Source organism: Sus scrofa, chromosome 7, assembly GCF_054392235.1.
Source record: "Sus scrofa isolate SSC_HxYL_T2T_F1_AM1 chromosome 7, Sscrofa_HxYL_maternal_Yorkshire_Landrace_v2.0, whole genome shotgun sequence".
NCBI classification, from domain to species: Eukaryota; Metazoa; Chordata; class Mammalia; order Artiodactyla; family Suidae; genus Sus; species Sus scrofa.
Window position 1 is genome coordinate 85,147,596 of NC_139389.1, and position 27,497 is coordinate 85,175,092.

Sequence of the window (27,497 nt, forward strand, 5' to 3'; positions counted from 1 at the left end):
TCCCAGGATAGGGGTTGAATCAGAGCTACAGCTGCCAGCCTATGCCACAGCAACACCAGAATTGAGCCGCATCTGCAACCTACACCACAGCTCATGGCAATGCCAGATCCTTAACCCACTGAGCAAATTCAGGGATGGAACCCACAACCTCATGGTTCCTAGACAGATTCGTTTCTGCTGCGCCACGATGGGATCTCCTAGGTGCTAGTTTTTGAAATGGCAAGATGTGGGTGTTTACTGTGTTGAATAATAAATTCAGCTTCTGATGAACCCTTGTGAGGCTTGCTGATGCCCTCCCCCCCCCCGCGCCCCCTGCCAGCACTGGGGCGCGGACTCCCCCCAAGCAGCCACCAGAAGCTGGTTTGAATAGAACTCTCACAGGAAACAAAAAGGTGGGAATGAAAAAGCAATTAAAATCTCTATACCTAAACTTAAACTCTGCAACCTTGTGGGTCTGGGGGTGTGAATCTGATAATCCTGCGGTTGTGGCAGAAAGTTCTGGGAGGCTGAATCCTGAGAAGACAGCTGCTGTGTTTCCCAGCTCTTGACTCCTCCCTGTGACAGGGGATCTTCCAGAGACTTTGCCTGGTGACCTGCAGGGCCTCCACTGCAGGTGAGTGCACATCCCAGTGCATTGATTTTGGGGCATGGACATGCGTGGATCCATGGGTTGTGGGTGGAGTGGCCGTGTGCCACCCACAGGATGGAGCTCCAAGCAGCATCACATCAAGGGTTTCTGCCAGTGTGCTTGAGCCTTTGCGCTCTGAGGGGAGAAGATTGTGCTCAGGGCGTCACTGCTGCTTCAGCCTGGGTCCCGGAGGGAAGACAGGTAGAGCGGCCTGAATGCAACCCACCACTTGAGGCCAAGTCCAGCTGGCCTGCAGCCCAAGGACCAAAAGCAATATATTTGTTGTCATAAAGAAATGGAAATGTTGGGGTTGTTTGTAATAGGTAACCATCATGGCAGAAATAGCTGATTAATCCAGATGCTAAGACATGAGGGAACCCCAACGAATTACATGCCTAAAATTTCAGTAGCTCCCCATTATCCTTGGATAAAATGATTTGGACATAGGTTTTTGCTTACTTCTCTAGACCAATGTCTTGGACTTTTCTTCCTGCCCCTTTCAAACTCAGCTGCCTTGAACTGCTTCCTGAAAGCTCCATGTTCTTTCATATCTCAGCTTTGCCCTGTGGTTGCTTTTGCCTGAAATGCCCTTTCCTTCTGCAGTTCCCCAATTTTTTTTCTAACCCATCTCTTTAGATCCTATTGCTTTTCTGATATGAGCATAGCTGTTGATGTCCCTAGAGTCCTAAGTGACTGCTCAAAACTGGGTAGATTTACCTGCACCTTTTCCCCCTGGATTATGGTGGCATCCAGTTTATCTCTTTCTCATTGCACTTGAAACTATTTTCTCTTGTCTTCCTTGGGTAAATATCCTTGAGAGAAGGGATTTGTCTTGTTTATCTCTGTGTCCTTTGTAACTGTTAACACATATATACACATCCATTCTCTTTCAGATTCTTTTGCCATATAGCTTATCACAGAGTATTGAGTAGAGTTCCCCATGCTATATAGCAGTTCTCTGTTGACCATCCATTCCATATATAATAGTGCACACATGCCAATCCCAAACCTGATTTATGGAATACTACCTTACATTTGTTTAGTGGAACAAAGCACCATTAGTTGTGAATAGTTTGTTAACATCATCCTGAGTTGAGCATCATTGGGAAGATAAATTTGTTGTGATTTGCTCCACACCACGAAATACATTCTAAAGGCAAAGAGAAATGAGTTTCACATTGTCTATGTATTGGAGTAGTCACATCACATTCTTTCCACTAACAGGATTAATCAAGGATGAACTGTGGTTCTAGAAAAGCATCTTATGATGTCACAGCTGGGAAAGCCTTCAAGGAACATATATTCACTCCGCCACGTATTCAGATGAAAGAGTCTAGAAAGAACCAGAGAAGTTTCACACTTGGCCAAGGCACTTGATTTCAAAGAAATATACAAGGACTCAAGTATCCCAATTCCTATTCCAGTGACATTTTTGGTCCACTTGACAAATACATAATCTTTGGTCTTTCATTCTGGGATTTATCATTTAAACATGTCTGGGTATCCTTTCAGTCCTCCAGCTTATCTCCTTCCCTGGAATGGCCTTAGAATAACCTGGCCAGCCTGGCATTTTTCTTTCTCCAAGTGGCTTTTCATTTTTGTATAAGATGATCTTCTATGGGAAAAGGGAGGGGCAGGTACAGTGTGCTTGTTTCCTGAAGTTCATCTCTTCCTGGAAGAAGGATGGGTCATTCTCATTGCCAGGCAAGTGCATTCTCAGAAGGGATGATGTGAAGGTACTGAATTTACCATTGTACTGTCCAGTCCTGGGTTGGACCAGGCCTCCTTCCTGGTGACTCAGAACACTTGGAGAAAATTTATGTGATATCAGGAGATGAAAGGAAGTAGAGATTGGACAGAGGTAGCCTCCATTTTGAAAGACTTGGGAGTGTGGGCTTTGAACTGGCTTTACATATATCAACCTCCTTTTGATATTGACATGAACTCTTTGAGGGTTATACGTAAACTGCAATGTATTAAAAGCAGAATATCAGGCTGTTGAAATGACTTCAAACCACATACAGGGAGGAAGAGATAGAAAACACTGGGGAAAATAGACCAAAGGAAAGGAATTGATGGAGATGTTTGAGTATATTCTTTAGATACCCATCTGGGAAGTAATGGCTTATTAGAAGACAGGTAAATTCTCATGTCTGTTCATGAATTCTATTGTAATACACTGCTTTGGTTGAATGTATGAGAAAAAACTGGCCTTATGCATATATGTAATTTGAAAAGGTAGGTTAGTTGCAATATGGAATCTTAAACCATGTTAATACACTTTTCATATTTTTCTACTAAAATTTACCAGTCTAACTTGCATTTTGTATGGAACTAACACCTGTACAAGATTTCACACTATTTTCTTTCTTTTTTATTTCTTTTTTTAAATTACTCAATGAATTTATTACATTTATAGTTGTACAATGATCATCACAATCCAGTTTTATAGGATTTCCATCCCACAACCCCAGTGCATTCCCCTACCCCCCAAACTGTCTCCTTTGGAAACCACTAAATTTTTTCGAAGTCTGTGAGTCAGTATAAGTTCTGCAAAGAAATTCATTGTGTCCTTTTTTCAGATTCCACATGTCAGTGATAGTATTTGATGTTGGTGTCTCATTGTATGGCTGACTTCACTTAGCATGATAATTTCTAGGTCCATCCATGTTGCTAAAAATGCTGGTATTTTGTTCCTTTTAATGGCTGAGTAATAGTCCATTGTGTATATGTACCACATCTTCTTGATCCACTCCTCTGTCAATGGACATTTGGGTTGGTTCCATGTCTTGGCTATTGAAAATAGTGCTGCAATGAACACTGGAGTACATGTGTCTTTGTGAGTCATGGTTTTCTCTGGATAGATGCCCAGGAGTGGGATTGCTGGATCAAAAGGTAGTTCTATGTTTAGTTTTCTGAGGAATCTCCATACTGCTTTCCACAGTGGTCGCACCAATTTACAATCCCACCAACAGTGTCATAGGGTTCCTTTTTCTCCACACCCTCTCCAGCACTTATTGTTTGTAGACTTTTGGATGATGGCCATTCTGACTGGTGGAAGGTGGTACCTCAGAGTGGTTTTGATTTGCATTTCTCTAATAATGAGTGATGTTGAACATCTTTTCATGTGTTTTTTAGCCATCTGTAGGTCTTCTTTGGAGAACTGTCTGTTTAGATCTTCTGCCCATTTTTTGTCTTTTGTCTTTTTGTTGTTGTTGTTGTTGTTGTTGTTGTTGTTGCTATTTCTTGGGCCGCTCCCATGGCATATGGAGGTTCCCAGGCTAGGGGTCGAATTGGAGCTGTAGCCACCGGCCTACTCCAGAGCCACAGCAACGCGGGATCCGAGCCGTGTCTGCAACCTACACCACAGCTCACGGCAACGCCGGATCGTTAACCCACTGAGCAAGGGCAGGGACCGAACCCGCAACCTCATGGTTCCTAGTCGGATTCGTTAACCACTGCGCCACGACGGGAACTCCCCAGATCTTCTGCCCATTTTTTGATGGGGTTGTTTGTGTTTTTGGTATTGAGCAGTAGGAGGTGTTTATAAATTTTGGAGATTAATCCCTTATCAGTTGCTTCATTTGCAAAGATTTTCTCCCATTCTGTGGGTTGTCTTTTCGTTTTGTTTAGGGTTTCCTTTGCTGTGCAGAAACTTTTGAGTTTCATTAAGTCCTATTTGTTTATTTTTGTTTTTACTGTCATTACTCTAAGAGGTGGATCTGAGAAATGTTGCTGTCATTTATGTCAGAGAGTGTTTGGCCTATATTTTCCTCTAAGAGTTTTATAGTGTCTGGTCTTATATCTAGGTCTTTAATTCATTTGGAGTTTATTTTTGTGTATGGTGTTAGGGAGTGTTCTAATTTCATTCTTTTCCATGTGGCTGTTCAGTTTCACCACTTATTGAACAGGCTGTCTTTTTCTCCATTGTATATTCTTGCCTCCTTTGTCATAGATTAGTTGGCTGTAGGTGCGTGGGTTTAATTCTGGGCTTTCTATCCTGTTCCACTGATCTATATTTCTGTCTTTGTGCCAGTACAACATAGGTTTGATGGTTGTTGCTTTGTAGTATAGTCTGAAGTCTGGGAGCCTGATTCCTCAATTTTTCTTTTTCAGGATGTCTTTGGCTATTCTGGGTCTTTTGTGCTTCCAAACAAACTTTAAAATATTTTGTTCGAGTTCTGTGAAAAATGTCCTTGGTAATTTGATAAGGATTTCATTGAATCTGTAGATTGCCTTGGATAGTGTAGTCATTTTGATAATATTAACTCTTCCAATCCACGAGCATGGTATGTCTTTCCATCTACTTGAGTCATCCTCGATTTCTTTCATCAGTGTCTTATAGTTTTCAGAGTACAGGTCTTTTGTACTCTGTAGGTAGGTTTACTCCTAGGTATTTTATTCTTTTGGATGTGCTGGTAAACGGGATTGCTTCCCTAATTTCTCTTTCCGACCTTTCATTGGTAGTATATAGAAATGCCATCAATTTATGTGTATTAATTTTGTATCCTGTGATGTTGCCAAATTCGTGGATGAGTTCTAACAGTTTTCTGGTAGTCTTTAGGATTCTCTAGGTATAGTATCATGTCATCTGCAAATAGTGATAGTTTTACTTCTTCCTTTCCGATTTGGATTCCTTTTATTCCTTTTACTTCTCTGATTGCTGTGGCTAGGACTTCCAAAACTATGTTGAAGAGTAGTGGCGAGAGCAGACATCCTTGTCTTTTTCCTGATCTCAGCGGGAATTCTTTCAGCTTTTCACCATTGAGAATGATGTTCGCCATGGGTTTGTCATATATGGCCTTTATTATGTTGAAGGAGGTTACCTCTATGCCCACTTTCTGAAGGTGTTTTTTCAGAAATGGGCGTTGGATTTTGTCAAAGGCTTTTTCCACATTTATCGAGAGGATCATATGGTTTTTATTCTTCAGTTTGTTAATGTGGTGTATCACACTGATGGATTTGCGGATATTGAAGAACCCTTGCATCCCTGGGATAAATCCCACTTGATCATGATGTACAATCCTTTTAGTGTATTGTTGGATTCAGTTTGCTAGTATTTTGCTGAGGATTTTTGCATCGATGTTCATCAGTGAAATTGGCCTGTAGTTTTCTTTTTTGTGGTATCTTTGTCTGGTTTTGATATCAGGGTGATGATGGCCTCATAGAATGAGTTTGGGAGTATCCCTTCCTCTGAAATTTTTTGAAATAGTTTCAGAAGGAGAGGTATTAACTCTTCTCTAGATGTTTGATAGAATTCACCTGTGAAGGCATCTGGTCCAGGTCTTTTGTTTGTTGGAAGTTTTTTCATCACAGTTTCAATTTCAGTACTTGTGATTGGTCCATTCATCTTTTCTATTTCATCTTGGTTTAGTCTTGGAAGATTGTACTTTTCTAAGAATTTGTCCATTTCTTCTAGGTTTTCCATTTTATTGGCATATAGTTGCATATAGTAGTCTCTTAGGATCCTTTGTATTTCTGTGACGTCTGTTGTTACTTTTCCTTTTTCATTTCTAATTTTATTGATTTGAGTCCTCTCTCTTTTTTTCTTGATAAGTCTAGCTAAGTGTTTATCAATTTTTTTGATCTTTTCAAAGAACCAGCTTTTCATTTCATTGGTCTTTTCTATGGTTTTCTTCGTTTCTATTTCGTTGATTTCTGCTCTGATCTTGATGATTTCTTTCCTTCTGCTAACTTTAGGTCTTGTCTGTTCTTCTCTCTCGAGCTGCTTTAGATGTAAAGTTAGCTTGTTTATTTGAGCTTTTTCTTGTTTCCTGAGGTGGGCTTGAATTGCTATAAAGTTTCCTCTTAGAACTGCTTTTGCTGCATCCCATAGGTTTTGGAGTGTTGTATCTTCGTCGTCATTTGCTTCTAGGTATTTTTTAATTTCCTCTTTGATTTCTTCAGTGATCCATTGGTTGTTTAGTAGCATGTTGTTGAGTCTCCACGTGTTTGATTTTTTTTTGCAGTTTTTTTCTTCTTGTTGATTTCCAGTTGTATAGCATTGTGGTCAGAAAAGATGCTTGATATGATTTCAATTTTCTTAAAGTTATCGAGGTTTTATTTGGAGCCCAGGATGTGATCAATTTTAGAGAATGTTCCATGTGCACTTGGGAAGAATGTGTATTCTCTTGCTTTGGGATGGAATGTCCTATAAATATCTATTAAGCCCATCTGGTCTAATGCTTCATTCAGGGCCTGTTTCCTTATTGATTTTCTGTCTGGATGATCTGTCCATTGTAGCAAGTGGGGTGTTAAAGTCCCCCACTATGATTGTGTGATTGTTGATTTGTCCTTTTAAGGTTTTTAGCAGTTGCCTTATATATTGTGGTGAACCTAGGTTGGATATTTAAAATTGTTTTATCTTCTCCTTGGATTGATCCTTTGGTCATTACGTAGTGACCTTCCTTGTCCCTTAAAATATTGTTCATTTTAAAGTCTATTTTGTCTGATATGAGTATTGCTACTCCAGCTTTCTTTTGATTCCTGTTTGCATGGAATATTTTCTTCCATCCTCTCATTTTCGATTTGTATGTGTCCCTAAAGTGAATTGTGTCTCTTGAAGACAGCACATGTATGGGTCTTCTTTTTGTATCCACTCAGCCAGTCTATGTCTTTTGGTTGGGGCGTTTAGTCTATTAACCTTTAAGGTAATTATTGATATGTATGTTCTTATTGCCATATTATTAGTTGCTTTGGATTTGTTTTTGTTGCTCTTATTTCTCCCCTTCTTCTCTTGTTCTCTCCTCTTGTGGTTTGATGACTATCTTTAGTGTTGTTTTCAAGTTGATTTTTCTTATTTGTTTGTGTATCAATTATAGATTTTTGGTTTGCAGTTATTTTGAAGTTTTGATATAAGAGTCTCTCTCGATACACATACACACACACACACACACACACACACACACACACACACACTGGTAGGTGGAGCACATTCCTATCCCTCTGGTGGGTAGGGCTTTGTCTCTGGGTGCCATTAGAGGTGGCTGTGTGCCTGGGGGTCTTTAGTCAGCCTGTTTACTGATGGGTGGGGCTGTGATCCCACCTGGATTATTGTTTGGTCTGGGGCTTCTCAGCACTGACGGGTGGGGCCAGATTTTCCCCAAATGGCCACCTCCAGAGAAAGGCATGCTGCTGAATATTCCTGAGAGCTTTGTTTCCATTGTCCTTCACCCACAGCAAGCCACATTCACCCCTGCTTTCCCACGAGGTTCTCCAAGAACTGCAGTCAGGTTCCACCCAGATTCCCATGGCTTTGCCCTGGAACCCAGTGCACTCGAAAGTCTGTGTGCATCTTCCAAGCATGGGATCTCCACTTCCCTCAGTCCCATGGAGCTCCTGCACACAAGCCCCACTGGCCTTCAATGCCAGATGCTCTGGAGGCTCTTTCTCCCAGTGCCAGATCCCCACATGTCCCATATGTAGGGCTCAGAACTCTCACTCCTGTAGGTGAGTCTCTGTGATACAGTTACTTTCCAGTCTGTGGAGCTTCCTGTCTGGGAGTATGGGGTTGCTTATATTGTGTAATTGCCCCTCCTACCTCTTGATGTGGCCTCCTCATTTTCTTCTGGTGTAGGATATCTTTTTGAAAGTTTACGGTTCATTTGGTTGAAGATTGCTCAGCATTTGGTTGTAAATTTTGTTGTTTTTAGGAGAGAAGTTGTGCTCCAGTCCTTCTATTCCACCAACTTAATCCCATCTGTTTCTTTCAGAAACACATAGTGTAATGGGTGTGGATAAGTGGTGTCTTTGCTCTGAGATGAGGAGAGAGCTTAGTGGCATTAGGTCAGAGAGAGGATTCCTTGGCTCTGAAATAATATTTCCAGTTGGGGTAGGCCTTGTGACATCTTCAAGGACCAGGTCAAGGTTCATCTGCAAGAGCTCTTCACAGCAAACTCTACCCAACAGAAATTTCCCTGCCACTATCTGTTTACTTACTTTGTGATAAGTCAGTTGTACTCATGAAGGGTCTGTACTCTTCATTGCATCACTGGGTCATTTGTCCAGTTCTACCTAATAGTGACCTCTGTTCCCTCATTTGACTGACCATTTTCTCATCAGAACAAGACATGTGGACTGTCAGGCTTTGGGGATTTAGTATCAGAATTTCACCTCATGGATCTGCTTGTAGTTATGGAATTTATAAATGCAATATTAAAAAATAGACTCTGTATGATGGAGTTCAGTTCAACTTGTTTTGTTTTGTCCTGGGCATTGAACTCTTTAAAGGAGTAATTATTTAAATTATACGGAAATGGGCTCAACATCTTGCCTTACCATACACTAGTGTGTGACCCAGTACACAGGCTCCCCATTGTCAGTTCTACCTACCTCTTCCATGACATTCTCTTTTATTTTGCCATGAGTATATTTAATAAGTGTTGTTCAAATATGGTGGGATTACTTATTACTGATTATTTGGTGATAGTCCTTCACATCAGAAGCTACTGCAATAGACAATATTGAGTAAATCCCTAGAAAAAGGAGTCAGGGGGCAAGTGAGCGGAAGCTCAAACATTCTTTCCCCATGACACTCAGAGGACCTCTTGATGCTGAGACAGACACAGTGGATCAGAGCTGGGGTTTTTGAGCAAAGACTTAATACACTTCAACCTCTGTGGTCCACGTAGCTGTCACAGTGAAACACAGCAGTACAATAACCTTCCTGTTTCTTTTTTCCTTCCTTGGCATTTTGCCATCAGCCGCTCTCTGTCATCTAGAAAGCCTCAGAAATCATTCACTGATGCTGTTAATTGTGGTTAAATGTAATAATAAAACTCGGAGGTAAAAAATGATTACAAGCACACAAATCAATAAGTGAAATATTAAGATCTTAAAAGATAAATGAGCAAAAGAGAAGTGAAAAAACTCACTCATTGATTGCCAAACTTAAAAAATGTTTTAACCCTCTAGCAATAAAAAATGTAAATAAAGAAATAATAAACTAGTTTTTGGATAGATGTTTAAGTAATGCTTTTTTAGAAAATGTGATGTTTCCAATACTGATAAGATGTTGGTAACAATATATATTGTTGTATTTTTAATGAAAGCCAATTAATATCAAGATGGTGAAAACATTCATAATAGTTTGAGCAAATAAAAAAGAACAAATGTGATTTTAATTTTTTTTTTTTTTTTTTTTTGTCTTTTTAGGACCACACCTGTGGCAGATGGAAGTTCCCAGGCTAGGATTCAAATCGGAGCTGCAGCTGACAACCTACACTACAGCTTATGGCAATGCCAGATTCTTAACCCACTGAATGGGGCCAGGGATGGAACCTGAATCCTCATGGATACTAGTTGGGTTCATTACTGCTGAGCCACAACGGGAACTTCTGAAATGTGGTTTTAAATATGCATGTGTAACAAAGTATTTAAAGAAGAACTTGACAATTTATCTAACCCACTGAGGTTTATATAATCAAGCTGGCTAAGAACCTTTATTTTGAATCATTTATTTGAGGTAAAGTGGGACTTACATATATATGAATGAAATTATACATAGGAGAATTTTGAATAATGAAAAGTTTTATACAGATATGTTCATCACAGCAGTCTTTATAATAGAAGAAATATAGAAGCTGCCCAAATTCTGGATCATAAGAGGGCTGATTATACCATAACTTATTCTGGATACAATATTAATGTAGCTTATTAAAAATACTGTTAAGAAAAAAATGTCTAGTAACACAAAGAATTGATTTTATAATGTTCAAAAAGATACAAATGTGTGTGGAGTATAATTGCGTATACAACATGTGTAATAATTTATACATTGAAAAATAAACTGGGAAAGGCTATACCAAAATAGCAGTTGTAATTTCTTTTTGATGACAGTCCTGATTGTCTTTCAACATGGATTCTATAATGAATTCTCAGGAAGTAAAGAGCTCTGGTCACTGAGTTCCAACTCCCAACCAATGTAGACACATTTTCTAGCACATTCACACACCTGGACTCACTCTCACAGGATGTTTGTTCACTGCTATCAACCATTACAAAGGTGTTCCAGAAATTCAAACGAAACCTCTTTTTCCATATCTATATCTAATCTATATCTGGAAATCTCTATCTCTATCTACCTAGTATCTCTATTTCCCTTTTGGTTCCAATTCTACCCTCTGTTGAATATGGGTTAATATTCTCTGTCTTGCTAATCATGGGAAGAGAGCTTCCTGCCTGGAGACTCCAGAACCTCCCTGTCTGATCCACACTGGGCTCCAGAGAGAGAGAAGAAACTTCCATCTTTCACTTTGGACAGTGTCCTCAAACTAAAAATTCTGCCATGGTTGCTTTAGTCTTTAGCTTATGGCTATTATCTCTATTAAAATATGGAGTGTTCCCTCCCTCTCATCCCAACCTCAGAAAACCCAAAGCCTCCATCTATTTCTGCCATCCACTAAATGAGTATGAGTTGGTTTCAGGTCATTTCTTGATATCAGGTTTTGATGGGAATAGAATAAAAGCATATGAGGGATGTGATGGGGAGGAGGGTCCATGGAAAAGGCCCAGGAAGATGAGAATGAGGAGCCACAGAGGACCTACTTACAGTTTGCAGAGAGTTGGCAGCTGGCAGCATTCCTTAGCCACTGCCAAGACTTTGGATTATTCCAACTATAGTGAAGCACATTTTTTTGGTGGAACCTGCAAGATTTAAAGATTCTGCACTCCCTGAATGCTCATACTTTCTTTCAGAGACACTAAGAAAAAACATACCCTAATAGTGACCTTTTTATTTTCTGGGAAGATAAGGTTAATACTATTCAAGAGATAAATAATCTGAGTCCACAGCAGTATTCTCCCTGGCACTAATGTCTTTGTATCTTTCCTTGTACTTTACTCCTATGTTTCCTATTTTTCTTAGCTTTACTAAGTGGGAAGTGCACAGAAGAGACCATTTTCATGGTCTCAAAGGCAGTAAGAGAAATCTACATACTTAGGGAAAACCAAGGTGCAATCTCCTGGAGACAGTTGCAGTACAAGAGCATCCTTACAGGGCCTGGCACAAACTAGCAATAACATTCTGATGAGCAGCCCCAAGCCCTGTTGTCCTGCTCTTGGAGGAAGGAAAGTCCCTGCTGCTCATGACTTTGAAAGCTTGTCCAGTGTGTGATCATCACATGGATTCAGAGAGTGGGATGGGCAAGGTCAGTGATTTGGAAGGCATTCTGTCCAAGTTTTGGATAGATTCTCAGGCTTTCCTAAAGTACACATAAAGTTGTAATACCTGCTTTCCAATAATTCCCTTAACTCTCAGCCTCTTAAATGTAGTTTTAACTCAGTTTTCTCCATTCCCAGCAGGAAGCAGTAAATCCCTGAAGATGCTCAGGAGAAAGTCTCCCAGTTTCTCTCTTTGGGCAGGTGGTAGATGATTGATGGGGTCGGAAGTATGGGAATTTCTGAGAGGTTAATTCTCATGCCCTGCCCTGGTAGCTGGTGGTTGTGCCATGCATCCGTTGTGAGCTGGCCCAAAGCCAGCAGCTCTTATTCTCTGAATAGGAAAGGAACTCAGGTGTGAGGTGTCTGGGGGTACAGGAACCACAGGATGTGGAAATTCTGGGTCTCTGGTGCCTCATATGGAAGACACATCTGTTGGGTGAGGCAGGTGGTGAGCAGCCCGAGTCAGCAGCGGACATGAGCAGTTTCCCAGCATCTAGGTCCCATCCATCCCACTACTTTCCACCTCTGTCATAGAGTATGGGCTTTTCCAGGTTTATTAGCCAATCTGCATAATCAGCTCTGACTTCTAGAGTCGGTGTAATGGCTTCAACTTGCTGAACATGAGCTCCTCCTCCAGATGTGATAGAGACCAGATGGCTTGGGGGGTGGAGGCCAAACAGCAATGGCAGAGCCATCCTAATCCCTCGTGGCAAATAGTCTATCCAGAGGGAGAGCCATTGTAGGATTAAAGTTTCTCTGTTGTATTCTCCTGAAAATGGAGATTAATAAATCCGGGTACACAATTGTCTTCCCTCCACACATTCATTCTGCACTGATAGTTGAGTTAATTAGTGTAAGAAGGATGGAGTCTCAATTTTATCACTGAATTTTCTGTATGCAGAAACTGTACAGGAAATAGGATAAATATATTGAATTGTAAGTACAGGCTGGTTGGAGAACTGCTTTATACCTGGCCCGAATCTCTGCTTTGGAGAGAGGGGAAGATTTTACTCTGGAGTCAAATTCACTTACTTTACTTTGAGTCTGAAGACTAACAAAGACGATGTTGACTGGGCATGAGTTATTTTTGGGTGGACCTGATCTGCCATAAATACATAGTAGAATGAAGGGTGGTATCAGAGAACACAAGTGGTTCAGAGAGTCGGAGTTGTCTAAGGTGACAGTGCTTCTTTCTTCCATAGAAGACTCATGATCTGGACAGCTGCCTTTATAATCCACAGAACTCGTGTGTCCAAGCCTTTACCAGAAACTTCATCCATCCATACATCGTGTAAACCTGAGATTCAGTTCTGAGCCTTTAGGGGAGTGAGATGTAAATAGCCCACCCTTCTCTGATGGCAAATTACACTGATGAAGTAGCTGGACCTGGATTTAGGTAGAAACTTCCGAGTCTTTCTGAGTCAGGCACTTCAAGAGTCATAATATCAATGGAGTTCAGGCTCAGTTCCCAAAAGATATCTTATCCTATTTTCTCCCATCAGAACATGCAGAATGCTGCTCTGGAAACAGGTCTCAGAAAAAAATGCCCACAAATTGCGCAAGGTGGTGCTAACTTTCCAACTTGTATGGTTAGGGGTAGGACTGAGAAGGTGAAGAGGGGACGGAATAGGAAGGAACTTATTTTGCCTCATTTCCCTGTTGAGATGCAAATGGTCTGGGAAATGTTATTGTCAGAAGGTGTAAACTCGGGGTGTGAGTGACTGGGAGGAGTTAAAAGAAGAAAGTATGAATTTATAAAATGGAAGGTCAAGGATCAAGATTAGAGAAAGATTTTGAGGACTAAATGCTGCAGAAGACAAGTGACAAGTGTCATTGGCTCTGGAACAATGACATCGAAGGCATGTTTTATGGTTGCTGTATGTCCCAAGGTAGTCCAGGCTTGACCTCTTTGCTCCTGGTAGGTGCCTGGAATAATAGAAAAGTGAGAAAGGGAATCTCTCCATAGAGGTGTATGAAGAAATTTTAAAAATTAACTTGTACATTGACCTTGTGATGGAAATGAGGAAGCACAGGAAGCTCTTTGGGACTTAGCTTCAGAAAGGAAACATTAGAAAATACAAATAAGATAGAACATTTTTAGAAAAAGAGGAATTTTCATGCTTCGTGAATGATCAGATTTAACATAGTTTGGAATGTGTAGTTTTCCATCAGGGTATTGGTAATAACTTCTCAGTGAACTTGGGTCTGAATGCCTTGAGTAGAGAAAAAATGGCAGCTGCTATTTTATGTGAGTTGGATCAGGGAGAACCCAGGGGCCAATCAGTCAATCTCCTCTGATTCTGTTGTGTAGCAAAACCTCTGGCTCAGAAACTCATTGAGCTGTCTTGGGTTTTTCAGGTGCTTTGTTTCCGAATGAAATTCAAGGCTGTTATACCTGAGGACATTGCCTTTTCCACCTTGTGTATATACATGTGGGACACTCTGTACTGAGGACATAGATGACTTATTTATGAGTATTACCTAAGACCTAATTAATATCAGTACCTCAAGTAGTTTATGAGATCTGATTCTGAGGCTATAATACAGGAATTTAGACTTCCTAGTCTTTTTCTTCTGCCCCAAAATATACCCAGATATTCCTTAGTCTGATTACTTGAGGGCCAAGTTACTTTCTTGCAGAAGCACTCTTAAGAGTTCTTTTAGAAAACCTAGGAAATTCTACTACCACAGAGAAGCCACAGTCTGAAGCCCAGGCAGCTAACTTGAACACAGATGGAAGAATGTTAACAGCCAAGAAATACGAGGTCTTTGGCTCCTTTCCCAGAGCTGCCAGGCTAAGACCTTGGCAGAGAATCAACAGGAAACTGAACTCTATTTGCATATCCTTTTATACTTTGGAGATTAAAAGCTTCAACCTTGAGTGATCACAGTTTTTGAAAATCCTGATGAGGCATTAAAGAGGAGGAGGAGTGTCCCAAGGGAGGTGAGCTGGAGGCAAAGCAAGGTGGGTATGAGGAGAGCCATGACTTTCAATCTCTCTCTTTTTTTTGTCTTTTTGCCATTTCTTGGGCCGCTCCTGCGGTATATGGAAGTTCCCAGGCTAGGAGTCCAATCGGAGCTGTAGCTGCCAGCCTGTGCCAGAGCCACAGCAACACAGGATCCGAGCGGTGTCTGCGACCTACACCATAGGTCACGGCAACGCTGGATCATTAACCCACTGAGCAAGGGCAGGGATCGAACCTGCAACCTCATGGTTCCTAGTCGGATTCGTTAACCACTGCACCACGACGGGAACTCCTCAATCTCCTTTGATTAATCATGGGTGTATTTTGGTTAGTTCTTTTTTCTGATTTTATCCTTATTGGGTCGCATGAAGGAATCAACCAAGTAGGAATCTGTGTTTTGCAGTCTTGAGAGTCTGTCAGATTTGATCTCCTTTGTCTTATGGCTATTTCCTTCTCTTTCCTGCTAGGCAGAGACCTATAGTTTGTTAGTGCTAAAGGAATTCAAGAGATCATCTAATATAAACTCTTTATTGTAGAGATGAGAACCTGAGGCTCAGGGAGGTTAAGTGATTTACCTAAAACCGCACAAAAGGAAGTAAGTGCTCTGACCCCTCGTCCCCTGCCCCCATTTTTCAGTGGGCTGCTATCTCCTCTTAGCAGATGGACATTTCCTCAAATCTCAGATAGTATCTTGCCAACATGGGGTTTGGTGCTGTTACCCTTCACTGTCTTCTCCCATCAGAACACATTTCTGGCAAGAGAGCAGCTCTGATTCCTTGGCCTTTATTCTCAATTCACATTTATAATGTCTTTATTTTTATTTATTTATTTATTTTTTAACTTTTCCTTTTTAGGGCTAAACCCGCAGCATATGGAGGTACCCAGGCTAGGGGTCTAATCAGAGCTACAACTGCCAGCCTGCGCCACAGTCACAGCAATGCCAGATCCAATCCACATCTGCAACCTACACCATAGCTCATGGCAACGCCGGATCCTTAACCCCCTGAGCAAGGCCAGGGATCGAACCTGCAATCTCATGGTTCCTAGTTGGATTCGCTGAGCCACGATGGAAACTCCCTTTTTTGCTTTTTTTAATGGAAGAAGCCAAAGTACTGGAATGAGGATATTTCTCTTTGGGATTCATTTAGGGGAACTTGGTACTCTTGGCCAAGTGCTATAGTGAACTAACGTTAGGTAGAAAGCATGGGCAGCATGAAGCTGGAAAAATGTAACCCTTTGAAGGTTAGTAAGTAAATTTTTTAACAGGTTCCTTTTTAAGGATGAAAAAATAACTGTATTCCCAATAACATACATTAAGTAAATGTATCCTAAGACTGGGGAATACCCTCAAAGCTGGATATGGATGAACTTTCTGAAAATTGAGATTCCTTTGTCCAGCTCTTTTTTTTTTTTTTTCTTTTTGCTATTTCTTTGGGCCGCTCCCATGGCATATGGAGGTTCCCAGGCTAGGGGTCCAATCAGAGCTGTAGCTGCCAGCCTACGCCAGAGCCATAGCAACGCGGGATCCGAGCCGCACCTGCAAACTACACCACAGCTCACGGCAATGCCAGATCCTTAACCCACTGAGCAAGGGCAGGGACCGAACCCACAACCTCATGGTTCCTAGTCAGATTTGTTAACCACTGCGCCATGATGGGAACTCCTCTTTGTCCAGCTCTTGACCTAGACATCTGAACCAGGTCTATTGGAAAAGTTTGGCATGAAAAATTCATTCTCTGGTACTTCTGTTAAAGCTGAGACTGGCCTGGGCCATACTCATCTGGTACAGACAGAGGCCAGTGAAGACACAGTATGTTGGAGTTCCCTTCATGGCTCAGCAGTTAATGAACCTGACTAAGGTACATGAGGACGAGGGTTTGATCCCTAGCCTCAATTAGTGGGTTAAGGATCTGGTGTTGCTGTGAGCTGTGGTGTAGGTCTCAGATGTGGCTCAGATCCTGCATTGCTGTGGCTGCAGTGTAGGAGGGCAGCCATGGTTCCAATTTGACCCCTGGCCTGGGAACCTCCATATGCTGCATGTGCGGCCCTAAAATGCAAAAAAAAAAAAAAAAAAAAAAAAAGAGGAAGAAGAAGAAAGAAAAGAAAAGACACAGTATGTTATAGGGGTTCTAGACCTTCATGATGACTTTCACTATAGTCAATGCCCAGAAAGAATTTAGAGAGGTTGTGTGGAAAGAACATTCCTGATGAGTTATTTTTGCAAAAAATGTGTTGGCAGCACATTTGGATTTCTTGGTTTGGAAAAATGTTAGTGGCCATGTCAGTGTTCCCTCCCATTCTAGACCCTTTATTCTTCTCTCTTCTGGGTAAAAACCACCCTCCTTCAGACCACTAAGAGTTGAGGGGATAGAGTATTAGCATCATTGAGCACATCTGGTGTGCTAGTCACCCAGGAGTGCCATGTGTTTTGTAGCAATTATTTCATTTAATCCTTGTAGTAACTCTATGAAATAGGTCGTCTTATCTCATTTTATCTATGAGATAATAGAGGTTAAGCAACCTTGTTCAAGGTCCCACAGAAAATGAGGAGTTGTGATTCTTCCTCACTTTTGTCTGATTCCAGAACCCATGCTCTTGTTACTAAAAGAACTCACATATAAAAATATATATGCATCTTATAGACTAAAATTTTTAGACCAAAATTTTTAAACTTGTTCTTTTCAAGATAGGTAAAATGGCTTTGCCAAAATGAGGGACCATTTTCAGATTAGTGTTTTCCAGTTCAACACATTTTAATATTTTTGTAAGTCATTAAGCACATCTACTTTTGTATGTCACTTCATCTGCACTATATTGCTGCTTATTTAAGAGAGGAAAATATACCTGCTTAAACTGTGCTATGAAAGTTTTTGCTAACAAAATAAGGATGATTTCATGGATCTGCAACAGTGGTGGGAAGGATTATAGAAGGTAGTTATCTGGAACTCAGAGAAAATCCCATTCTCACTGTATTTTCCCTTTGGCATGATTACATGTTTTTGCACCTCAGTGACTACACCTCTGGAAAAGAGGAAGAACTGATAAGACTGTCCTAGAAATCAAGGGCTAAGAAAAGCAACTGTGTTGGGTGGTCAGCCCCATCTGAGAGGCAGGTATGTGTTTAACTTTCTGACCACCTAGCCATCTTTCACCACAATCCCTCTGGCCAATAGGGCTTCCAGAAGGTCACTCAGGACTGATTCCTGAGGGTCCCTATCACATTTCTCCTTACCTTTTGCCCAACCACCTCTGGATGACGTAAGTTAGAAGGTGAAAACACTGGGAAAATTCAAACGAGTGAAGTAAGACATTGTATTTCATGTGAGAATAAGAGAGTAGTCCCAAGTCCCAAGTATGATCAAGATGGAGGTGTAGATCCGGGAGGGAGAAATCCAGCTGGAGAAAGGTCACTGATCATACATGCAGGTTCTCCTTTTGGTCTGCCAATCCAGGAGATTTCAACCACCTTCAGTTTCTCTATGGTTCATGGCGGTGAAACACGAGAATGCTCAGCTGAGTCATCTGGTTTCAGTCTGTTGGATCGTAAATACAACTAATTGTTGATGTTACTCCTAGTGATAACAAATCTCCCCTCCATGGAAGATGTGTGATGCTTAACCTTCTCTAAAGGACTGCATTTGGAAACATGTTCATACAGTCTTTCTGGAGCTCAGTGATACCAGTTCACCCAAGAAGACTCAGAAGTTAAACACAGAGGCATGGCAGGTGATTGTTAGGGAATATCCAGCCCTTCTCAACAGTGAGCTGACTCAGTGACTCCACCTCTGGAAAAGAGGAAGAACTGCTAAGAACTATAAGAGACAGACATCACACTACCTCAAAAAGGATGACATTACTGCTTTACTGTAGAGGAACCACACAACTTACATAGAAGGTCCGCCCAGGCAGCTTCCATATTCTGTAGACTGAGATGGAAAAGAGCCCACACACATACCATGGAGTCTGTCAGTATCACTGGGCACCCAATGGGAAATAGTTCTGCCCTCCTTGCTCTTTTATAGAATAGAGAACTACGACTCAGGAAGAACTCTGGGAAGGTATTGGACCAACTCTTTTGCCCACAAACATGATCCGAAAGCCAGAATTTAATAAGCTCCAGAGGAAGGAGATTCTTGGGTTGCGTGGCACAGTATCTTTGGAGGCAGGCTGCCTGGGCTTGTGTCCAAGGTCAGTCACTCACCAGCAGTATGGCCTTGCATAATACTTCAACCCCGCCTTGCTTCTGTGTTTTCATCTATAAAGTAAGGGCAATAATAACAATGGTTGTTGCAAAGATTAAACAAACTAAAACGTGTAAACTACTTTGAACAGCAACATGCACATAGGAAAAGAGCCCATGACTGTAGGTCATCAATTGTTATTGTTACTAGTGCTTCTTTACCTCTGTTGATTTTCGTTTCAAGAAGATTTTCATTTTTAAATTCTTTTTGCTGAAATTTCAGGATGTTTTCTCTTTTTATCAGCTCATAGGAAATGGGGATGATGGATCATAGCATCATAGAGGGTGAGAAAGGGAAGGGACCCCAGGCTGTATCAGTGCTGGCTTCCACGCCTTGTGATTGAGCACGGGGCGGGGGCGGGGGGGGGAATGATGGGCTCAGGTTCTCAAATGGCAAAAGTAGGTTTTGAATGCATGTTCCAGTTTAGTGGGTTTCCTTTCCATTGTATAATAACTCTTCACAGGCTGCAATTCAACACTGTTTAATTTCTCCAAGACATACTCAGGTTTTCAAGAACAAGCCTGGCCAGTGACCCTGTGGGAAGAGCTGACCAGTGTTGAGAATAATAACATTGTCATTATAATCTTACAGCACCTCATTAGTTTTCTTTTTCTTAACAGCACTTTCATATTGTTGACTTGCATTTATTTCGAAAAAGAAAGGAAGGGAAATTTTATCTCTGAACAGAAGGCAGGCTCTGGCTATTAATGTGTCCACTCCTCGGCAAACAGGATCAGAGAAACTGCTTCAGGGACAAGGGGCAGGGAGGAAAGAGCAGGGTCCCTAATGAGTGGGGTTTACTTAGGTCGAGATGAGACAGTGGGAGACTAGGCTTTCTTCTTTATACTGAATACCTGCTATGCGCTTGGTATGGAGCGAGCCTCCTACAGGAATACAAAAGGACCCAGGACAAGATTTGAGTTTTCAAGGAATTTCTTTAGAAAAAGATAGAAAGCAACGGTGGAACTGTAGTGGATCCTTTGGAGTCCTTCGAGGGCTCTGTGCTCCCACAGCATCCTACGACACGAGACTTCATATTCTTCCAGTGGCAAGTGTGTGCTATAAGGGGCTCAGCTTGGCTAGGAGATTTTCCAGCTGACCAGAGGGGAGAGTAGCATAGCAGGCATGTGGACTGAAAATACATGGGTAATAGGGCAACCAGGTGTCGGGGTGTGGTGGGAGGTGCTCATGACCCGGGGTTGGGAGCTCTATTCTCTTTGGGCTTTGCCCTCAGTTGGATGTGGGCTGGAGAGAAAGTCAATTTCGCCATTCCTCAGTTTCTCCATCTTCAATGGAAGAGGATGAACCCGGCAGTGATTGAAGTTTCTCACTGTTCCAACAGTCTGTGTGTTGAGGTGGCAGGTAGAGGTAGGGTTGTGAGGCTGAGAAAGAAATCCTTCACGTGAAAAATAACAACAGTGATGGTTTGGATGCTGAGAAATGGACAAGCTGTCAACTCAGAGGTTTTTTGTTTTTTTGTTTTTGTTTTTTTTTTTTTAATGGCTGCACCTGCAGCATATGGAAGGTCCCGGGCCAGGGATCAAACCCCAAACCCCAGCAATGCCAGATCCTTTAACCTGCTGTGCTGGGCCAGGGGTCAAGCCCCAGCCTCGGCAGCAGCCCAGGCCTCTGCAGTTGGATTCTTAACCCACTGCCCACACTGGGAACTCCTGGAGATTTTTTAAGTTGATTCTTATTACAGAGGAGTGTTATTGCCACCTCTCTGATTTCAACTTGCAGTGCCAGTAATATTGGATCCTTTGTGGTTCTTTGTGTCCTTATTTATACACATGATGCATGAAACCATTCTTCTCCTCTTAAGGCAGTTGAGGTAGTTAATCTCCCATCAATCACTCATGATTATAACATGTGCTCTGCAGATACTGTTGAAGTCTTTATGCATGAGGAGGACTTTGATGTGATAGAACTTCTGACAACTCAGACTCAGGCTGGTTTTTTTTTTTGTTTGTTTGTTTTTTTTGGTCTTGCCCCTGTGGATGGATGCTGACTTTCCTTCTCAAGAAATATTGCTGGAGTTCCAGTGGTGGCGCAGTGGTTGCGCAGTGGTTAACGAATCTGACTGGGAACCATGAGGTTGCAGGTTCAATCCCTGGCCTTGCTCAGTGGGTTAACGATCCGGCGTTGCCGTGAGCTGTGGTGTAGGTCGCAGACGCGGCTCGGATCCTGCGCTGCTGTGGCTCTGGCGTAGGCCAGCGGCTATAGCTGCGATTCGACCCCTAGCCTGGGAACTTCCATATGCCGCAGGAGCGGCCCAAGAAATGGCAAAAAGACAAAAAAAAAAAAAAAAAGAAAAAGAAATATTGCTCACTTCTGTCAGGTGACAAATGAAGATGGAAACCAACTCTGGGTCCTATCTTGGGCCCCATGATCCTAGCTCACAAGAGTCCTGGAGGGAGAATTGCTAAACCTCCCCTGCTTTCTCCACATCCTTCAGGTTATCTGGGGCTGGCGCCCTGGGGATGAGGGAAAAGAAAGCCACTGAGGTTAACACATTGTATTTCAGCTTCCCTGTCTATTGGGACAGCTTTGGGGAGGCGTGTTGGGCATGTGGAGATGAGGCTGCCGTTTCTCTCCTGGGGCTGCTGGGGTAGGGTAGAGTCATCCTTGGGGCCAGTGAGAGAAATGCTTCATCCAATTTGTATGCCCTCCTTTTACAGTTGGGAAGACACACTCATTGATCCGTAGAATGTGGTCACCGAAGGAGGCAGAAAAAGCAAAAGGCTCAATGTCCCCTGCCCCGTATTCCATCTGTTAGTAATCCAGTTCTGCCATTTTCCTTTTCATGTTCTAAATTTGGACCTTTTCGGGAGTACTTCCTCCCCATTCATGCTAATTCATGGAATTCCATCAGTTGGTTTTGAAAAGTGTAAGTCTGAACTATTGCCAAAACAGCTTGCAGCAAGAGAAGAAAACAACTATTGCCTATTTCTCCAAGCTACAGAAAGTCTGGTATTATTATATGTTATAAACTGGACATGAAAATATTATTTCTAACAGAAAAGTCTCAGACGCTGAATATACTCTTCCTGCTCATCTAAGGCCTTTGCTGAAACAGGACTTTCTCCTTGTAGCCTTTCTTGACCACCTGATTTAAAATTATTACCTCCCATAGTCCCCTGATAACATATTTTCTCTCTCTGCAAGTCTTCTCATGGCAATTATCACCATCTAACACATATTTTACTTATTTTAGTCTGTATTTATTTTCACTAAAATAAACTCATGAGCTTCCATATTCCCAGTATGTCTAGAAAAGTACCTGGCACACAGTAGCTACATAGTAAATTATTATTGAATAAATAAATGAAAGTTATATTCTTTGAAAGCAGCTTTAATCTCCCCAAATCTACACTTTGGATTGGTTTTCTTTCTTAATAATTTGTGACCCTTGTAAGATATTTATACTGACATTTCTTTTTCTGAAAGTTATAAATACTCACGGGGTTTTGTTCTTATGCCAGAAAAGGATAATTGAAGCTTCCTTATTCTCTCACATGCATGCAGGCAAAAGAAAATGTATGGCTATTAGATTTCTTCTATAAACACAGAGTTCGAGAGCCTGCCTTGTTTAAATGAATAGGAGCAATTGCACGGTGGCTTGGCTTCCTTTGTCGCATCACCAGGTCCTTTTCTGACTGAGCATGTGTGCTGGGTGGCGCACTGCTTCAGGCCGACTGCACCCTGAGCATGCAGAATATGCCTTCAGAGAGTCACTCCAGTGTTTGAGCTGTGGCACTGCCACTGTACACTGTTACCATTCACGGTGTGTGTGTGTGTGTGTGTGTGTGTGTGTGTGTGTGTGTGTGTGTGAATTACTAAAAACACAAGACCCTGAACTGATCTGCATCCCTGAAGAATTCCAAAAGTATTTGGTGGTGGTGGTGGTAGGGTGAGAGGGAGTTGGGAGTTGCCCTTTTGTTTAGGAAAATGTGTCATTGTGGCTTTTGGTCATGGGAGGTGGCATGCCCCAGCAAGTATGCTTGGAGGGAAAGTTGGCAAAATTTCTTTGGGAAATAAAGCAGGAATGGTCAGCCTTTTCCCTGACTAGCAGGCCTCAGGGCCCAGGACCTTCAGATTAAGAGGAGAGAAGAGGTGGTGAAATGAATGAGAAAGCCTGCCATCCTCTCTGCCCCACCTTCCCCGTTTTATCCCTGCCATGGGGGGGTGTTCAAGAAATGTAGGAGTTTTGCTGTCCACTTTCCAAGAGTAAGTTATTTGGTGTTCTAGTGTGCTCTATGATCAACCCTTCAGAAAATCTCCTAACACACCACCGTGTTTTGTAAGCAGATTAGATGAGGCTTGGAGAGATCATCTCCAAGCAAACTTAGCACCAGCCTGGTCCTCTGTTGCCTCTGCAGCATCCAGCACAGAGCAAAGTCCTCACGCATTACCCATTTCACACCCTCATTCATTCATACACTTGCTGAGTGCCCATTTTGTGCCAGATTTACTCTAAGGGCTGGAGTTAAGGCAGTGAACAAAGCAGATAAAAATCCCTGCCATCACGGAGCTTGTGTTCCAGTGGAGAGCCAAACAAGAAATAGAGAAGCAAGTAAAACATACACGCATCAGACAGTGATAAATGCTATGGAGAAAAATTGAGCAGAGAGGAGAGATGGTATTTGCCAGAGGAAGAATAAAGCGCTCTGACCAAAAAATATTAGAGATGTATAACCCCATCATTTCAATTTATCTTTGAGGACAAGATGTTGAACTGAGGAGTAGGAAAGAAGCCTCAATTCTGGAGTTTCTTCACCTTGTTGGTATGGAGAATTTATTAGCAGGCACTTCCTGTCTGAGGCGCTGCGGGAGGCTATGACCCTACCTAGAACAAGGAAACTTTGGTTTGAGCGCAGTTCTCTTCTCTGCATGGTGGCTCCCGCACCTCAATTCACTGCTGTGCTTTCTGGTGTCAGTTTGCTCATTTTGAATGCAGAGAACTGTGGATGACAGATCTTGAGCCCTTTTGCTGCCAACATATAAGCGATAATAAGTCAGTGAAAATGGAAGAGACCAACTCGGACACTCTGTCTCACAGTGCAGTTCTATCTGGACAGTAAAGTCAGCAATTCTTGGACCTGCCAGAGACCCAGAGCCTTTCTCCAGCTCTCATCTCATTAGCCCCAGACCCCTGTGGCTGCTCTTCCAGGCAGGCCTCTGGGAAGGCAAGGAGAAGGTGGTGGATGTATTAGGACCTCAGAGACCCTAAGGGAATCCATCAAGATGCTGCCTTTGACAAGCATTGGAAGGGTAGACCATGTGGCTCCATTTGCCATGTTGTGGCCTGAGAGACAAGCTGCCAACCTAGGGGTGAGCTCAGGAGTGTAAGGGGCAGGGGGCTGGGTGGCAGCTGTCCTCTTTCAGTCATGGGACTGAAGCATCTCCAGAAAACAGCCCAGAAGCTGAAATTGCAACTGGTGTTTCAAAGGAAGGGAGGGAAAAGTGGGAGGTGGAAGGAGTTGGATACACCCGTCCCCATCCCCTTCCTCCAGACTGACCAAGGAGTCAAAGGCAACTTCTGCATCACACAGATGACTGGACTTGATGCACTTGCTTGGTTCCAGCCATTCTTTTTTTTTTTTTTTTAAGGGCCACACCCATGGCATATGGAAGTTCCCAGTCTGGGGACTGAATCAGAGCTGTAGCTGCTGGCCACCGCCACAGCCATAGCCATAGTAATACAGGATCCAAACTGAGTCTGCAACATCCACCACAGCTCATGGCAGCTCAGGTTATTAACCCACTGAATGAGGCCAAGGATCAAACCCTTGTCCTCATGGATTCTAGTTGGGTTCTTAACCCACTGAGCCACAACGGGAACTCCCCAGCCATTCTTTAACTATTGCCATAGGTGATGTGTTTCTTTACTATATTCTGCAGCCCCCAGCCCAGTGCCAGGGCCATCAGCCTCTAACTCAGACCCAGCTCCTGGCTCTGCCTCTGTAACCCTAGGCAAGGTACCCAGTCTCTCTGAGGCCCAGCATCCCCATCTGTAAAACAGAGCTGATGATAATGACCTTGCAGTGCTGTCATAAGGATTGAGTCCACACCTGCAAAGTGGTTGCTTCTTGGCACTCGATAATTTAGTTCACTTTCTTCTCAATTATTCCACTTTATAGTTTGCTCTTTCTTATGATGAGTAACATTTATGGACTAGCTGCTACGTGCAAGGCAATTTACTTACTTTCTATCATTTGCTTTTTACAACACTGTAGAAAAATGGAACTCTTATTATCTCTCAAGACGTTACTCATTGTCCCAGTTTTAAAGATGAAGCAGTTCAGATGATTTTAAAGGCAGAGGGAAGCTTGTGTCAGGATCACAAACTCTCATGTTGGAAAACATTTGAGAAGTCATCTGGGACCACTGCTGCATTGTCCCAGTTTCTTGGCAGATGGTCATGGAACATGGGTTTGAACAGTTCTTGTGGCAAGGGCACAGCCCTGTTGTTCCTTATTTCTGCTCCCCACCCCTGCCCCCGCCCCTGCACACCCTCTGAATCACATACTGTGTCCTCTAGCTCGAGCTGAAATCTGTCTCCCTCCCTTAGTAGCAGTGGTACCTTGGGCAAATGTTCTAACTTTTCTGTGCCTAGTGTCCTCATTTATAAAATGGGGAGAATAATGGAAAATGCATCATTGGATTGTTGAGAGGGTTAGATCATATAACTTATGTCAAAGGCTCAGAATAGTGCTTGGCGTATAGTAAGCACTCAACAGATGTCAATCATGATGATGGCTAATGTACAGTCATATGAATTTGTCCAAGTATTTTTCCTCCTCCTTCTCATCAAAGGCATTCTTCCCATTCTCTGTCAAAAGGATCCACTGAGTCTCTTCCTAGAAATCATCTCGCAGGTCTTATAAGACCATGGTTCCAAAACTTTGACAACATCTACACAGCTACTTCCAAACGTTGTTCTTTTTCATACACACACACACACACATATATACATATATATACATATGTGTGTGTGCGTATATATATATATAAATGTAAGATCAGACAAAATCATGAGAGATAGGAAGATTGTGAGCATCCTTGGTGGAACAGTGAAGATCCCTGACTGGAACCCCCTGTGTGTGTCTGGCAAACACTTGTCAGCCTCTTTGTGTTTCTATGCCCCTATGGAGGGGAAGGGTCTTTTTTTTTTTTTTTAAAGGCCTTACTTGTGGCACATGGAAGTTCCTGGGCTAGGGGTCGAATTGGAGCTGCAGCTTGGCCTGTACCACCCTGTAGCTTGCGGCAACACTGGATCTTTAACCCTCTGAGTGAAACCAGGGGTCGAACTCGCATCCTCATGGATACTGTGTTGGGTTCTTAACCCTCTAAGACACAATGGGAACTCCAGAGAGCAGGAGTCAATATTTGACTTATTGATATAAGACTGTTGATATTTATCAAAAAATGCCCATATTTATAGCATACAACCCGATGAATTCAGATATACTTGTACATCCATGAAACCATCACCATAATCAAGCTACTGAACATACCCATCACCACTAAAATTCCAATGAGCTCTTCAATAAGAGGAATGGTAGATTTCCTAGATGCGGCCAGAAAGCAAGCCACAGGGTTCAACCTGAGAATAGGCTGACAATCATTCACCTAAATCTGGAGAAGTACATTGTTCAAGATAAAAGTGGAGTTTAAGTTGAGCTGTCCAAAGAAGGATAAAGAAATGTCATTGTGGGGAAAAAAAACTAGTCCATGTTTTGTTTCTAGCACATAGAGAAGAAGTAAAGAAGTAGAGATGGAAAGGAGGACAAAAGTCCAGAATGGTACAGGATGCTAGAGATTGAGTCTTGCCCTCCACGTTGGGAAGATGACAGGCAGCATGTACTATCGATGCTGAAGAAAAGGAAGCGTCTTTCTACTTTCCCAACCCCCTCCTCCAGAACAGCTCGAATCCCGGTGTATCCTGTTGGGGAGAAATGGGATATCATCCATATTCCTACTTTGGAAAGGACCTCTTTATGTCATATCCTAAGTACTTTGGGATGTATAGCCGAATCTTTTATGAAGCTCCAAGAAAACTGTTAAGAGTGTTCTGTAAGGAGTTCCTATTGTGGTGCAGCGAAAATGAGTCTGACGAGGAACCATGAGGTTATGGGTTCAATCCCTAGCCTCACTCACTGGGTTAAGGATCTGGCAACACCTCCGATTAGACTCCTAGCCTGGGAACCTCCATGTGCTGTGGGTGCGGCCCTAAAAAGACAGAAAAGACCAAAAAAAAAAAAAAAAAAAAAAAAGAGTGTGCTGTAAATGCTGCAGTTTCTGACTCTGGCTCTGCCTTTTCTCCCTCCTGCCCCATGCTGGGCCATACTTCACTAGCTGGGTTGCCCATCTGAGCACCATGGGAACACACAGGCAGGCCCTGAGTGATGGAGCCTGAAGGAAAGGCAGGAATGTCAGCCTTCTCAGACCCCAATTTCTTAAATTCCATGGTTTCTGAGCTGTTCGGAAGTGAACCCACAG

General features: G+C 42.4%; 2 protein-coding genes and 2 long non-coding RNA genes across 26 annotated transcripts in view; 2 read left to right on the top strand and 2 right to left on the bottom strand.

The window, feature by feature from the left end:
• Nucleotides 1-27,497, bottom strand: part of LOC102166266 (uncharacterized) — a 565,109-nt gene that overhangs the window by 151,232 nt on the left and 386,380 nt on the right.
• LOC102160313 (T cell receptor delta constant) overlaps nt 1-27,497 on the bottom strand; it is a 660,440-nt gene that overhangs the window by 68,089 nt on the left and 564,854 nt on the right. The gene's annotated exons all lie outside the window — the stretch shown is intronic.
• LOC146401705 (uncharacterized) overlaps nt 1-27,497 on the top strand; it is a 76,133-nt gene that overhangs the window by 38,140 nt on the left and 10,496 nt on the right. The window lies entirely within an intron of this gene.
• LOC146401706 (uncharacterized) lies at nt 14,623-19,206 on the top strand. 2 transcript variants are annotated; one of them, XR_014810882.1, is made up of 3 exons: nt 14,623-14,753; nt 17,765-17,867; nt 18,207-19,206. It is a non-coding gene; the product is annotated as an uncharacterized LOC146401706 (long non-coding RNA). The 2 variants fall into 2 exon arrangements; XR_014810884.1 differs by having other exon boundaries at nt 18,331-19,206.